The 11,222-nt window shown below is 44.8% G+C and overlaps 1 protein-coding gene and 1 long non-coding RNA gene across 13 annotated transcripts in view; both read left to right on the top strand.

Annotated features, from left to right (window-relative positions):
- Positions 1 to 17: 17 nt before the first annotated feature.
- Positions 18 to 4,942, top strand: LOC136786428 (uncharacterized). Its single transcript, XR_010825053.1, has 2 exons — positions 18 to 2,017; positions 2,153 to 4,942. It is a non-coding gene; the product is annotated as an uncharacterized lncRNA (long non-coding RNA).
- Positions 4,943 to 6,293: 1,351 nt separating this feature from the next.
- The window catches only part of USP6NL (USP6 N-terminal like), a 119,111-nt gene continuing 114,182 nt past the window's right edge, over positions 6,294 to 11,222 (top strand). For 2 of the 12 annotated variants that reach the window (XM_067004964.1, XM_067004630.1), the window contains exon 1: positions 7,174 to 7,330. The gene's annotated coding sequence lies outside the window, so the exon portion shown is untranslated. Of the gene's footprint in view, positions 6,369 to 7,173; positions 7,331 to 7,715; positions 7,848 to 7,923; positions 8,195 to 8,239; positions 9,016 to 9,188; positions 10,954 to 11,222 lie in introns of those variants that run through there. The other 10 variants (XM_048062615.2, XM_048062618.2, XM_067004706.1 and 7 more) reach the window with 10 other exon arrangements.

Raw genomic sequence — 11,222 nt, 5'->3', positions numbered from 1 at the left:
GTTTAGAAGTATTTTCAAAGAGCTATCACCTTCCTGGTAGTATATTGAAAGAGATTATGCGTTGCCAGAGACAGCAAGCCTTGTCAGGTCAGGGCAAAACAACATTTTAAGCTGATTGGCTCATGTATCTCAAGGTATGTGTGTCCTTGCACAAATTCACTTTCCCCTCATCCCAGTATTTAAGAAAATCCACTTTTAATGATGTTGATTGATCTGAAGTATGGTCATATTGAACCCCACGTATTATTTTCAGGTTAGGGAAGGAGAAAAAATTCCAAATGGGATAGGAAATTATTGGATTATAAGAAATCTTTGAGGAAAAAAGCATTATCTTTGGTGTTTGGTGCTTCATCTTTCCTAAAACTCTACTTTGCATGATAATTTTGTGACGGGATAAAGCTTGTTTACGCTTCATGGGTATTTGCCAAACATTTGGGAAGATTTGAGCTGCTTTACAGCCTGAAGCTGCCTTTGTTTGCCAGAGCTGAGGGGTGCCTTTAGTAACGACAGTCTCCCTCTCTAAAGGGTCCTGCGGCTTCCTTACAGGATGAAATTGGGCAACCGGTTCCTAGCAAGACCCGGTGTAAACACCAGCCCCAGCAGGATCTGTAAGTGCATTTCCTTCACCAGCCAGGAATCTGAGTTACCCAACAGTCCCCAAATTTGGGCAGTCTTACTGCCAACCATGTGATGGCCCTACCACTGGAAATGAGCTCAGTTGCTTACGGGTGGGAAACATCCTGCAAGAGCTCAGCCAGACAGTAGTCAGCCTGTTTTGTTCTACTGTTGCCATATGGGCTTGGTCTGGGAAAAGATAAATGGATAAGACTTCCATTTTCCCTGGCAAGCTCTTTCTCCAGTTAGAGCTTTATAGGTAAGCCTCATGCTGCTTTAACCTGAACAGGAGACCGAGTGAATGCCGAGTGGCTCAAGGCAACGGTGGAAGAATGTGCTTCAAAGCCTAACCTGCATCCCTCATTTCGTGCTGTGCTATATAAATTCCATATTACATGGAGCCTGGGAAAAGACTGCAAATACCCTGCTGCTGGAAAAAAAAAAAAAAAAAAAAAAGAAAAAAAAATCATCTTTTATAAAGAGCTTTACCTGAACAAACTGAATATATTTCTTTTTCGTCAGTCATTTACACTTCTGGTGTTTCAGCATGTCTGGTAGTTTCAGCAGCAAATGGAAAAGGTCATAAAGATTTAACTTTTGCAGTACCTTAGACAAGTAATTACACCTTCTTCAGGATCCACTATTACAGCTCAGAGCATCTTCACATTGCATTACATGCTCCTGTTTTCATTTGCTTGTAACTTGATGAAAATGTGTCTCTTTGAAATTTTTGAATTTGTTGGTATCTAATAAGTTATGCTATTTCTGTTAACTTTGGGTTACTTCTGACATTCTGGCGGTTATAGATGAACGATAATAAGTTTTACTCTAATAGTGACTGTGCTTTGAAAACTGTCTGTATAAAAGTGTCATGAAATTCCAAGTTCCTTACTGCAACTCTACATCAGACCTCCAGGGTTTACAAAAGCATAAACTTCTATTCATTGCCTTCCAACTGCTGTCCTTAGTGTGGAAAACCACACTAAGGCACACACAAATTTAAGCTAATGTTTTGTTCTGTTGTGCATCATTGCCAATAAATCTTCTGTCTTGTTATCTATTCCTTTTCCTTCTCTGTTCTGACTGTATTCTACCTTTCCTTGTTTTGAAAGGTAAATGATTTGATTATTGATTTTCTCCTCTTTCATCAGATCTCTTCTCCTTCTGCTGTGGGAGCAGGCTCAGATCTGGCTGGCAAGAATATAAAATGCTGATTTGGGAAAACACCCCGATTGCATGTTCAAAGACATCCTATGCTCCATTCTTCATACAACCACACACATCTTCCTCAGCCAGGTTTTCTAATTTTTGTATTTTCTATGTGCAGCCATCTTGCATTATCTATCTGTCTAGTCAATCCATAAAGGAATCTCAGGGGAGTTCTACTACATGGTATATCAAGGTCAGTGACATTTTTGTAATATTATTGGTATTGTGACATTTTTCAGTTCATTGAAAAACTATTTGGTATTAAGGAGACATTTTAAAATGAAGCGTATCAATGTATTACACTTTGTTCTATGTGTACTTTTCATAGTCAACAAAAGAATACTGAAAGCTAAATCAACGTTTAAAAGGAGAAAGAAATGAGACAATTATTGAAGTAACAGAAGGAATAAGACAGAAGGAGGCTAATGGAAAAAGCCAATAAAATGCTACAGGAGACAGAAAATTGGGGGGAAATAAAGGAAGGAGATGAAGAAAATCTGTCCTGACAGACAGAGGGGACAGAAATAGCCCCTTGCATCAGGCAGCGACAGAAAGCACTGTGTACTTTCCAACCTCATTCACATGGCAGGAGCCACCAGCAGCAGGAAGAGAGACCCGAATCAATGAAATCCTCAAAATCAGAGCTGGGCAACAATAGGACTGGGTGAGGGCAAGTGAACAATCAGACCCAAAAGGAATGGAAAACAGTAGTTTAGGCAGCCAGAAGAATTACAACAACGGGCTAACCTCCCTGCTTAAAATCAGACTTCCGCCCCTGTTTTTAATACATCTCTTTCTCAGGATTTTTAGTCCAAGATGGTGGGCTGATGCTGCCGCGCACGTACAGACAAACCTCTGCCTCGCTCATCACTTCTGCAGAGCGGGCTGGTGCTAAGCTCCTGTAAACCTCTATGACAAGATCAAGCAAGTGATGGACCGAAAGTAACACCTGCAGCACAGACACCACAACTTTCATTTGGGGGAAAATAAACAAAAGCGAAAGCAGCAGGTGGCAGAACAGCTGAGTACATTTAATCTTATAAAATATTGATGCACTTTACTGCCTGATACTGGGAAGAATAGCCATCTGGCACCTATTGTTCATAGGCCTATAAACACTTCGTATCAAATCAGATATTTTGAGTGATATCCTTTGTAATGATGAAAGTAGGTTTTAAAAATGACAAGCCTCAAAGGTTGAACAGGGAACTGTTTGAATTTGAGAGTAATAGACAGGTTTGTGTTTGTTTGGATACCTGCAGGAGCTTCTGAGCCACTCACTCGCTGGGGTATGTGGCTGTGCATAAATGGTTTATATTTTGACTGACACAGAAAAAATATCAACTCATGCCTTAAAAATGATCTGTAGGCAGAAGTGGAAATGCCATATGCCATGGAAAATATGTTGAATTCCTGCACCACAGAAGCTAAGCCAAACCTGTATAGCACAAACACAAATTGAAAAGGAACAGTCCCAAAACAGGTTTTAAAATTATTTTTAGGACCAATCTACTAACTGCTGTCTCTTGAGTCTGCAGAATACCTAATTTTGTAAAGTAAAAGCCATTCTCTTCAGGGCAGCAGTTGTATCCTTATATGAATGTGTAACTTTAGCCCAAAGGTGTTCAGGGACAGGCCATCATAGCAAAGTACTATGCTCCAAAACTTTCATGGACTTTTAGACCACAGTTGCCAATTCAAAGTCTATGCCTTTATTTTCAAAGCCATCAGCATTCTGAACACTTGGTCTGTCGGGGATTAAAGCTCCATCAATGATTTGTCGAGGCAGTTGACAGCAAAAGATGTAGCGCTATCTGCAGTCTGATCACTACCCAGACACACTGCAAGAACTTAAATAGTTTTTCACCTGAAGTGCACCAATATGCACACTGCCTGCAGAGCCGAGCATGTTCTGACGACTTGTGAAGCCCAGGAAGGAATTTTGATGGGTCATCAAATTCATTCCCTTGTCCCAAGGCAAGATTCGAATCTCGCAAGGCTGATTTAGCCAGGAATCCATTGATACGGTAAAGGCAGACTGCAAACGTAACTAACAGAGAGACAAATTTATTTCAATGAGATGTTGCAGTTGGTTCCTATCGTCCTGCACATATGCTTTGTGTTACGCTTAATTTTTGTAAATGGTGTTTTATTGAAGAGAATGGGTTTCATAAGCTTCATAGCTAAAAAAACAAAGGGCACGGTACATTGAGAAATAATTGCTGATGAAAATCTCGTATTTTTTACATTATGAATTCTTGTATTCCTTTGAAGTTCAGTAGGAAGGATTCCAATGTTACACGGAACACGATACTTTAAAATAGAATGCTACTATTCATTTTTTTTTTTTGTCTATGGCTTTGTGATATTACTGCCAAATAATGTCAGTGGCCATGCAGAGTACTTGGCATCTTACGCACTATATCCTAAGTGCGGTCTTGACAAGACGAATCATTAATTTGTGTGGGGTAATTTGTGAGTATCTTTACTTCTGTGACTCCAGTCACAAATGTAGGTGGCTAGTACAGCATCTGAACTTAAACACAGACCAGGTCATCTTTTCAGGTAAGTAACTGGATGTTCCCTGACACGAACAGATATATCAGCTCAGAATATAATTCAGTGGAGACGTCTAGACTGTATCATAGATGGGAGCCTGAGCCCAACAGAAACCCAAATGTGCCTTACGTCCCTTCCACTGAAGTTCACACTTAGCAAGCAAATTGCAGCTTTCGCATTTAGAGTGCAGATGGACTCAACCCAGGCAGGTTTTCTACCGTGTAAGCCACGCTGCTCATCCTACCTACATGATATGGAAGACAAATGCAGTAGGGAATTGCATGAAGCCCACACAGTATGGGGCTGGTTGGCAGGCTTCATAAAGGACTACTTTTGAGGACAGTGTAGACATAACAGGTGTCAAGGACTGGTAAAAAACCATGGTGAACTTCGCCTGTTTCCTGTGGCACAGCCCTGCAAAGCCAGCAGAGACACAGGCAATGCCTCTTGCATGTCCATGAAATAAATGCCCCATAGACTTTTAAGCATTATAAATAATAATGATTGCATATACCTTTCCAGACTGAGAACTGTAATAAAAATGGAGTGTTTCTGGAAATGCTATCGCAGGATTTGTACGTAGGAGTAGTGATAAAACAAGTATGATATCACTGTCAGCCACTTGGAAAGCTGTGATTTTAGAACAGTTCCACAGCCTAGTTATAGTATTACAACAGGAAACAATGAGCATATGGGAAACAAAAACGATGATATATAGTTTAAGAATGTATGAAATACAGATGAGATGGTTTTGATGAAGCAGAGAGCTCCCTGTGGAAGACATTTATCTCAACTAATTAGCCATTTTGGGAGGAAACAAATCCCTAGCTTGAAGAAAGCTAAGTATGTTTTTATATTCTAACAGCTCCTAAAGTTTTAAAAAAGACAATTAAGACTTTAAATTGAAAGGACTCATATCCAACCACAGTACCCCTCTTGGGATTTATGGATGCTGACAGGCTAGTTTAATTGCTATTACTTTCTGAAATGTATTGCAAAGCAATAAATGATTCATATTTTCTACTATTACACTTCCTCAGCACAAGAAGAGAGGAAACATTTAGACAAAAGTGATCCAACCTGCTACTGTCTTACTACTGTCTTACTACTCTTAGACATTTTCTTCTACATAACATGAATGTCAAATGCAACCATGCTCGTACACAGCTCTGTACATTTGCTAGATTCTCAGAGACTGTGAGATGCGTTGGCATGGGTATTTGCCATTTCAGGGGATCCTACTTTCATTGTTCAGGCTATTTTTCCTCCAGAATGAGACAGAACTCTGAGGACAGAAAGTCTATTAAAAATGTTAATATCTGTGGAAAAGATTTACTGATCTCAGGCTAGCCAGTCAATAATTTTTCAGCTCATCTAATCTACCTTGGAATAATGGAGCACTGCTTTCTCCAACTTGTCATGAAATATTCTTGTATTACATATTTTAGTAAAAATTAATGTCAGAAGGTGCCAGCCCCACAACTCATAGTGCAAGTTGTCTGGAACTGCTTATTTTAGAGTTTATCTTCAGTAGATTATGCTAAATTCCTTGGTTAGTATTTGAATAGAAAGCATTTAAATATAATTATTACATGAACACTGGTTTGTTTAAAACACTCAAAATATTTACTGAAAGTTGCTTTTGTTTGTACCATTACTGGATGTCTTTTAGTACTACATTTTAATTACTGTTTATTTAATCTCTATTTCTAATGTGAAATCATATTTTATTGCTACTTCAAATTCCCTCTTCACCGCAATGCTTTCTTTTGACTCCAAACTAGCCTCTTTCCGGTAACCACTTCACTGTGGCATTTGAGACGTCTCATAGCGTAAAGCAGCTGTCACATTTCCCTGCTTCTTCCCGTCGGGTTTTGTTTGTAACTCAGTTCAGTGCCCCATGCAAAGCACGGCATGCATACGCATATGGTGCCTGCACGCAGTGAGTGGGAGGACTCCGGCATGGGAAGCTGCTCAAGGAAGGGGTAGGTTGGGAGTTTTCTTCTCAGAAAGAGCAGTCAGGCACTGGGACGGGTTGCCCAGGGAGGTGGTGGAGTCACCGTCCCTGGGGGTGTTCAAGGAAAGGTTGGACGTGGTGCTTGGGGACATGGTTTAGTGGGTGACGTTGGTGGTAGGGGGTGGTTGGACCAGGTGACCTTGGAGGGCTTTTCCAACCCTAATGATTCTGTGATTCTGTCACCAAAGCCCTCCCTCTTTTGATCCAAGGTGGAATGGGCAGTCAGGTTATCCATTTTTATGTACTTTTATGTACAGGATTGCGGAGTTCACCCATAAAGCTGCATTTACTATCAGTAGCCCATGGTGGTGGCTTATCAGAGAGAACCAAAAAAGGGATGGAGTTTTAAAAATGAGGGTCTTGGTAGCTCGGGCAGCACAGCCTAATGGGTAAACTGGAAGAGGGACAGTCCTGCTTCGTGTTTTCCGCCTTTATTTCTGAGACTCCTCCTCACGCCCAGTGCCACACCAAGGCAGCAGAGTTAGCCAGGCGGGTGCTGGCTTCGCCCTGAAGCCAAACTCCCGATTCCCACCGCCTTTCCCACCCTGAAACCCACACAGAGCCCGGCCGAGGGCCGCCCCCCCTCGCTGCCCGGCCTCCCCGACCCCCCTGCCTCCAGGGGGGCCTCGCTACGAGCCCAAAATGGCTGCGGAGGGAGCGGGGAGCGCGGCCGGGGCCGGGCGGCTCCGCGCCTCGTTGCGAGCACAAAATGGCGGCGGCGGCTCCGGCTCTGCCCTGAGGGGACGTCGCCGGCCGGGGAGGGGAGGGGCGGGGGCGGGCAGGGTTTCCATAGCGGCGGCCGCCGGTGTCACACCGGGGCGCTTCCTGGTCGGAGGCCGCCGAGCTCCGGGGCAGAGGAGCGGGGAAGGGAGGAGGCAAGGACGGAGGCCCCCGGGAGGAGAAGGAGGTGGAGGAAGGCGGCGAGCAAAGGTAGGGGCGAGCCGGCCATTGCGCGCCCCCCCCTCCCCCCTATTTCCCGAAGTGGACTCGGCGGGGTCGCTGGGCGGACGCTTCCATTCGGGGGGCGGCGGGGTGGGGGGGGGGAAACTGCGGACCTCGCCGTTGAGGCGAGCGGGGTGGGACAGAAGTTCCTCGAGAGCTCGGGGGTGGGGGAGGCGGGCACTACCATCCTCCCCCCGGGGGGGGGGACCGCTCTGCGCGCACCCCCCCCCCCCTCCCCCCGGCGGGGTCGGGAGTTGGAAGAGGCGGGAGCTGGCTCCCGTAGGGTACTGAGGTGCTTCGGGCTGTTCCATTCCCAAAGCGGGGGTGTCTGTGTGAGGGAAGGACCCTACTATTCTTGCTGGGGGGGGGCAGCGTGTGGGGAGCTGTGCGGGGGGTGGCTGAGGGAATCCCACCTGGAGATGTCCCGGGGTTTTTTTGTGAGCTTTAAGTGAGGCTCCGGGGCTGTGGAGGGAGAGGAGACCCCCTAAAGTGACCCCCCAGCTTGGTGAGGGGCACGCAGCCCTGTGAGGGGCTGTGGTGGTCGCCTCAGCTGCTGCTGTGGGGTCGGGGGGTGCTGTGAGGGCAGCCTGAGGGGTGTGGGGGCAGCCTGAGGGGTGTGAGGGCACCACGATGGGGTCGGGCAGCCCTCTGGGGCTGTCAGCACACGGGCACTGACTCCCTGAGGGCCTCCGTCCTGTCAGGGTGACAGGGCCTGGGTGCGCTGCGAGGCCGTGCCGCCACCCAAGGCGGGAGCAGGGAGGTTTGGGGTGGGCGAAGTTTGGGTTTAATGGGACTTCTTGGCACCGCTGCTCGTTGTACCTGCTGCCTCGGCTGCTTTTCGTAATGCCTCAGGTATGTGGGGAAGAGCACCAGCCTCAGAGCCGCGGTCCGGTGCAGGAGGGTCCGCAGCCCTGTGAGCGGCTTCCCAACGGGCTTCAGGCTCCTTGACCCTCGGTCTGCGCCGGGGCTATCAGCGAAAGAGGAAATTATCAGATGTTGGGTGTCTGTGGGCGATGTGGGTGGTTGCCTGCAGGAAACCACCGCAGTCGTTGAATGGCAATGGAGCGAGAGTCAGGTGGTGACTTACAACGCTGCTGCCAAACTCCTGTACCAGCCCCGTGCCTGTACACACCGAGGGTAACTTTCTCCGTGCAGCTTTCTGCTTGGCGCAGGGGGCTGTGCAGACAGCTGTCTGTTGGTACGAAGCTCATTTTTAGCTTTCACTGAGTCAAAGTGGAAGAAAAACACGAGTCTGCCTTGCTCACACAGTGAGCGTATTTTGTGGGGGCTCAGCTCAACGAGAACGCTTCCATTAACTAATTTCGCTGTGCGGTTACTCAGTTTGATGCCGAGCCTGCAACCTAGGGCTGCTGTGTGACAGTCGAAACTCAAACTCTCGCAGGCATGTGTGTGTTAGGCACCGCGGCCAATCAGCAGTGCCTGAAACTAAAAGCAATTTGCTTGGACGCTTTGTAGTGTAAATAATTCCTGCAGTGAACAAAGAGGAGGGTGTGCCCTTGTGCTTGTTTCGTTTGTGTTTCGATGTGCTTCCTCATTTGTGGCCAGTCAATGATTTGGTGAAGGTTCTGAAAGAGTAGCAGCCTGACTTTGCTGTGAATGTTGCATTCTCAGTGCAATGGGCATTTTACTCAGCTAGGATGTTCAGAAGCTAGGTGCGATAATCAGATTTTTTTTATTGTGTTATTTTGCTAATAGCTGTGCTCTTGAATGGCTTAGTCTTGCTTCTTTGTAGCTTCTCTTGTTACTGATTGTAACTTTGAAATTAATTCGGCTTGGATGCAGTGGAAAGTAAGTATTTAGCAGAACTGCCTTTTAACCAGCTGTTCATTTATTTGCCCTCTGAGTATAAGCACGGAAACCAATCATTTTGGACTTAATGTTTTGCCAGCCAGCCAGCTATAAAGCTTTAAAACATGTGCTTCTGAAATCTCTGGATCTGTTTTCTTTGAGGGGCACTAACGTTTTGGTTTAAAGAAGAAAGTAAACGACAGTAAAATACTGCTTTGTGCAGGCAGGCTCCATTTAGGCTGTTTTGTCTCTTGTGCGTGCACGTGTGCTGTAAAACCAGTGCGGTTGCGTGCTGTTCCTTTGGTTTCTGGGTCTTGGGAACTGGGGATATAAATTTTTAGTGTTAACTCCTGTGGTATCCAAGTTAAATAGATGCTACAGTAATGTACACACGGACTAGACTAGAATCTTTCACTGACGAATTAAAGGGAATCTCTTTCTCTGGATAGAGTCACTATGCATGGACTTATGCTGTAACTTCCTTCTACTCTGGTTTATACTCGTCATACTGAGACGGAATACTGGGTAAAAAGGAGACCTGACATTAGTTGTGGAAACAGATAATTGAATGTGTTATTAGTATGCTCAAATTTGAAGTTGTAGAGAACTTCTCCCAATTCCCATATCCCATTCCTCTCTTAGTTAAAATGCCAGTAGTTTTGCAATTATTGAAGCTGAGTATCACCGAGGGCTAGTAAATGTGTTGGTAGTAGGGGAAATACTGGGTTGGACACAAGGGTTGCTCTTCAGGAACAGAGAAGGTTCAAAGGTTTGTGCGTGGGTTTTTTATAGGCTTGTTAATGGCAAGAGGATGTCAGCTACTGTCTTGAATAAAAATACGATTTTTCAAGATGGTATCTGTAAGCAGGACGTGCAATGGGAACATTCTTTCTTTCCCCTGTTGCATAATATTTGGTAGTGTTTGTGTACAGGAGAGAACACCAGGAGCATTCAAAGCAATCAGGTTGTTGGTTAAGAAAGCAAAGTGACAGCGGTTTAGTTTCCTAACACGCATCCTTAGGAAAAACATCAATACTGTATTGCAATAGAAGGTACAGACTTTCTGGTACTTGGCAGTGTTGACTTTTCCTGACTTTCCAGTACTGCTTGCTGTGCTCCAAGTTACAGATAAAATACGAAGCTTTCCTTTTTGGGGAAGTGGGCGCTTTCCAAATAGTCTAAGAAAAAAGCCTTCAGGAAAGTGCTCGAGTTAGGAACAAGGGAAGCATGAAGCACATAAGCAGTGGTATTTCAGAGAATAAAAAATAAATGTAACTGGAAACTTTTATTGGCTAGCGAACAGGTATTAGCAATGGCTAAACAAAATATTTAGATGCAGAAAGCAAGATTGTAAGAACACTTTATGCATGGAAGTCTAAAATCAAGTCACCACGGTATACTGAAACATTCAGTTCTCGTAGTTATGGCACAGTTTTAGGTAGCATATAGCTGCTATATTCTTCACCACTTGTTTCCTTAGTTTTACGTGACTAGGTTTTATGATATGATGGATAATTACGCTATTATTATCATGAAGCGATTTTCAGAACTGGTGCTTTGTTTTTTTTCCTTATGAGTAGCCTTTTCCTGTACATACAAACAATAAACCGTCACCTAATGCGATGTAAGTATGACCTGGCCTCAGAGACAAAATAAGGTGAGGCTGTACCGTAGGAAAATCGGGTTGAATTGGAGAGACCAGTCTTCCAGTTGACTCTGCGTAAGATTGAAGAACAATTTGGGCACAGAAGTAGTGTGGAGCTCCAACCAAAAGCGCTTTGGACCTGGGTGTTGTGCTGTCTGTAAGGCTCGTTTGATGTTCTTAACATAATAACTGTAATTAGTCTGGTAAATGGTTAAATGTCCTGGGAGTTATGTTTGCTAATTTTGACATCAGCAGTCAAAAGAAAACTGACAAGACTGCAGCTCTAATGGTACGGTTTAACCAGACACTTGATTTTCGATTAGGCTGCGTGTACTTAAACGTTTAATTTAGCAGCCGCTCAGGGAGAATTGACGGGACCTGCAATTCAAACTGTTGCTCTTCAGTGATTGCACCATCTAATGGCTT

This window comes from Anser cygnoides, chromosome 1 (genome assembly GCF_040182565.1).
Source record: "Anser cygnoides isolate HZ-2024a breed goose chromosome 1, Taihu_goose_T2T_genome, whole genome shotgun sequence".
NCBI lineage: Eukaryota > Metazoa > Chordata > Aves > Anseriformes > Anatidae > Anser > Anser cygnoides.
The sequence above is the reverse complement of the archived record's forward strand: the minus strand, read 5'-3'. Positions and strand labels throughout refer to the sequence as shown.